Below are 4,914 nucleotides of genomic sequence, written 5' to 3' on the forward strand. Positions count from 1 at the left end.
GAGGAAGCTCCACTCCTAGGCACTTTAACACACCCAGGATCGGAGGATCAGAGGATCAGAGGATCAGAGGATCAGAGGTAAAGAGGACACAACATCTGTCCCAACACAGGGAGTAACTGGGACCAGCGGGACCCAGGCACACAGGAACTCTGCCAGCCCAGTGGCAGGGGTTCCTTCCAGTCTGAATTTTCCAAGATGTTCCTGAGATTAATTTTATGCCAGGTGATGGAACTGGACAGTGGCTGTGAGCATTAGTGACTTGTGCTACCTTTAGTTCAAAATGGTGAGGAGCCAGGGTATCTTCTCCCCTCCATCTCAGATGGTAAGAGCGTTGGGAGCCAGGTTCTCAGAGGTTATACCCATGACACAGAGGAAAACAGATCAACTAATTTTGTACAATGACAGTATTTTATTCTGACTAATACATTGTCCAAATGGAAAACAATTCAGGTTCTAGGAACACTTAATAAGAGCTTTTTTGAAATCCCACACACAAATTATTAATTATTTAGATAGTAGCAATTTAGCTAAAATTTTGTTTTTGATGGAATAAATGCATGAAAAATCTATTCTATAGTGATAGTATAAAATCTAATGCGAAGATCCATAGCGTGATAACTGCTATTCAAACTTTTCATTGAGATACAAAGACTTTGGGTCTGGTTAATTTTTGGTGTGTGATTTTTTTATTTGCATGACTTTTTATCATAATGTTTGTGAAAATAAACAAGCAAACAACAAAACAACAAAACCAGAGCTTTTTTTGGCTACAAGTGAATGAACTGAATTTAATGAATGGCTCAGGAGTGAATCTTTAGATTTATTCAGCTGAATCCAAGATTCAAATTATGAAGCAAGATTGGGGTCTTCACTCTCCCTCTAAAGTCTAATGGATGATTGTTATTCAGCAGGCCACAGCACTAATCCAAAGCTTTCCCTGCGGCTTGGGGATGGATAGCTTTATCCATGTGCCTGCGTGTTGAGATGAGACGGTTGGAAGGCCAGTATGATCATGTTCTTTTGCCTGGTAGGAATTGAGAATGCTTGTGGATGTTCTCCCAAGGAAGCTGCTGTGAGCAGATGCAGGCAGTGAGAGCGACAAAGGCCACAGAGCTCCATGGTGCAGGGGCAGGAAGTTATGTTTGGTAGATCAGGAGGAAGCTGCCTTGCAAGTATGGAAATGCGCTTATATTCACTGAACATTGCTTTTAAAAACCGCAATGCTAGGCTAAATGAGCGCTCGGATGGGTATGAAACTGACAATTGGGAGACTAGCTGTTGCACTGTGATAATTCATTTTAATCAAAGGAAAAACACTTTGTCATATCAAGACTGTGCATATTGAAAACACATGTATCGACATACAAATATGTCACAACTGACTGAAAGCAACTGAAATGATATGTTTCGCCAGACATTAAAGCCAACAGTACGTTATTTTGTGCTGAAGTCACATGTACAATTGCTCATTATTCAGACAGTGACAACTCCTTCAGAATTTGCTCAGAGAGTAAATTTTAACAAGTTGGCTCTATAGTCACATTGTAACCTATTTTACATATTGTGAATAAAATTAGTTAAAGGGAAAAATGAATTGAACACAAAGTTTGTTGCTTTTCAATTATATTAAAGTTCCCCCTATATATTCACATATACATACATATGAAAGTTACTGATATTATTTCAGGGTATTATTTACCCATATACTTGATTCTATTTCAGATGATAGCATATTTCTCTATTTTTTGTAGGATTTTGTACACATCAGATATATTTACATGAAAAAATATATTGGGTTTTCCTGTTCAGCCCAGGCAGGCCTTGAACTCATGACCCTCCTGCCTCAGCTTGTGCATTTCCCTTATGGGCCTCACATTTTAAAAATTGGGACATTTAGATTTCTGTGTTAGATATGTTGCTGTTTATTGGAGAGACAGTGTTCCTCAGTTATTAGTTGCAGGTAGAGAAAACATACTTTAGCTCAGGCTCTTCTCCATTTTTGTCCCTGCAGTTCCTTCAGACAGAAACAACTCTGGGTCAGGGCTTTTGACTGTGGGATGGCAACCCCATCCCCCTACTCGATAGCCCTTTCCACTGGAGGTGTGCTCTACAAGGTCCCCCTCCCCCCTACAGAGCACTCCATCCAAGGTTCCTCCCTTTGAGTCCTGAGAGTCTCTCACCTCCCAGGTCTCTGGTACATTCTGGAGGGTCCCCCCACCTCCTACCTCCTGAGCTTGCCTGTTTCCATTCTTTCTGCTGGTCCTCAGGGTTTCAGTCCTGGCTCCTCCCCCTCCCCCTCTGTCCCCTCCCTTACCTAGGTCCTCCCCTCTTTCTGCCCCCACCTCCTACCTCCTGAGGTTGCCTGTTTCCATTCTTTCTGCTGGCCCTCATGGTTTTGGTCCTGGTCCCTCCCCCCTCCTCCCCCTCTGCCCCCTCCCCTACCCAGGTCCTCCCCTCCTTCTGCTCCCTGTGAGTGCTTTCTTGTTTTGAGATAAGATACTTATTTTATTTATTTGTATTTGTTTGTGTCTGTTTGTGTCATCAGGGGCTAGAAGAGAGCATTGAATCCCCTGAGGCTGGAGCTACAGGCAGTCATGAGTTGCCTGATGTGTGTGCTGGGATTTGAACAAGCATCCTTTGGAAGAGCAACATGTGATCTCAACTATTGAACCATTTCTACAATCCCCTAGAGCTTTCTAATATCCAATATTCCATTTCTTTTCAGGAAGAAGTACATGCTACATTCAAACAAAACAAACCAAAACTTTTGAATAGTAAACATTCATTTAAACATGATTATTTTTATATTTTAAAATTCAAAGTTTATATTTACTTTGAGTTGAAAACAGACCTTATATGTGTTTTAATGCCCTTTATCAAAAATTGAAACTCCTCTACAAGAGTCATACCTGGCTAGACTGTCTCCCAGGCAGCAATCTTCTTAGGTGGGGCAGTGTCTTAGTTAGGGTTTCCGTTGCTGTGAAGAGACACCATGACCAAGGCAACTCTTATAAAGTATGACATTTAATTGGGACTGGCTTACAGGTTCAGAAATTCAGTCCATTATCATCAAGGTAGGAAACATGGACACATCCAGGCAGACATGGTGCTGGAGGAGCTGAGAGTTCTGTATCTTGATAGTAAGGCAGCCAGGAGAAGACTGGCTTCCAGATAGCTATAAGAAGGGTCTTAAAGTCCATCCCCACAGTAACACCCTTATTCCGACAAGGTTACACATCCTAATAGTGCCACTCCATAGGCTAAGCATATTCAAACCACTACAGACAGCTACTGAGACACTCGCCCTCTGTGTCTGGACCACATTAAGTTCAATAGAACAAACTCTTGACTTGCTTCTCAGAAAGCTTGGCCAGCTTCATTTGGCAAGCAGACTTGTCATTTGAGTCTGATATCAGGCATCTGTGATACTCAAACTTCGTGGATGTTTCCTGGGATAGTTGTGTGTATGTGCACATGCATGTGTGTGTGCATTTATATAATAACATTTTTCATCCAATATATTCTGATCACAGCTTTCCCTCCTCTGATTTCCCTGAGATTCCCCCTCTCCATTCACCTCCTTCTTTTTCTTTCTATTTAGAAAACAAAGAAAAAGCACAAGAAGCACACATGCACACCCAAATAAGCATCCCATAAAAACACAGACTAGGAAACCATAATATACAAGCAAAAGTCCAAATTACAACTGTGAGACAAACATACGCCTATGAGACAAAACATCTACAAAAATGCTACTGAGCTCATTTTGTGTTGACCACCTTCTGCTGGGAATGAGGCTTACCCTTAAGTATAGCTTATGTACCCAATGCGACTGCATTGGAGAAAACTATTCTTCCTTTGTAAGTGGATGTCAATTGGAGGGAGATAGCTTCTTGGTTAGGAGTGGGAATTCTGCCCACTTCCCCTCCTCAGCACTGGGATGCTGTCTGACTTGGACCTGTACAAGCTCTATGTATGCTGTCACAGTTTCTGTTCATATTTGCATTAGTCCTGTTGTGCCTAGGAGACATTGCTCCCTTGGTGTGTCATCCATATCCTCTGGTTCTTACAGTCTTTTCTAATTTTCCACATAGTTCCTTGAGACATGAAAGAGTTTTTTAAGATATCCCATTTCGGATCGAACGTTCCAAGATCTCCCACTCTCTGCACATTGTCCCATTGTGGATCTCTGCATTAGCTCCCATCTACTGCAAGAGGAAGCTTCCCTGGTGATGGCAGAATGAAGCATTGATCTATGGGTACAGTGAAATGTAGGGGTAGTGCTGAAGCTAAGGTCCTATTACCCAATTGGTTCTTGATCCATCAAAAAAGATGCTAATGGCCCATGAGCTGGGTGGAATAGGTGGTACATGTGGTCCCCCTGTGAAAGCTAGCAGATGCAGGAGAAGAGAGGGAGGAGAAGGAAGAATGGCAGCAGGAGATACCGCCAACCAGTCATGCGAGTTTTCAGTTGGGGTGGCCATCGGCCACGCTATCTGATTATGCCTGGGGGTCAGGGGTAAAGGCATCCAGCAACTGTGCCAATGAGGCAAGTTGAAACTGAACAACTGTGTGTGTCTGTGTTTTTCATCTGCGGATCCAATATTCTCTGAGCAGGGGCTGGTAGTGTGGTCCATTCCTGGAGTTTAGGCTGCTAGGTAGCAAAAGCTACACACAGCAGCAAAATGTTGTTAGGAGTCATCTTATTACTATGTTCCATGAGCAGAACCACCGTATTTTGTTTTCCTCGAAGCTTATGGCCTATCTAGTTTCAGGTCCTTGGCCACCCAACCAGTGTCAGCATGGATTCCATCTCGTTGGCCTGAAATTAAACCAGAGAGTGGTTGGTTACTCCTACAACTTTGGTGCCACTACTGCACCAGTGTATCTTGCAAGCAGGTTGCCATATTGTAC

The sequence above is a fragment of the Mastomys coucha genome, unplaced genomic scaffold (genome assembly GCF_008632895.1).
Source record: "Mastomys coucha isolate ucsf_1 unplaced genomic scaffold, UCSF_Mcou_1 pScaffold14, whole genome shotgun sequence".
In the NCBI taxonomy this organism is placed as follows: domain Eukaryota; kingdom Metazoa; phylum Chordata; class Mammalia; order Rodentia; family Muridae; genus Mastomys; species Mastomys coucha.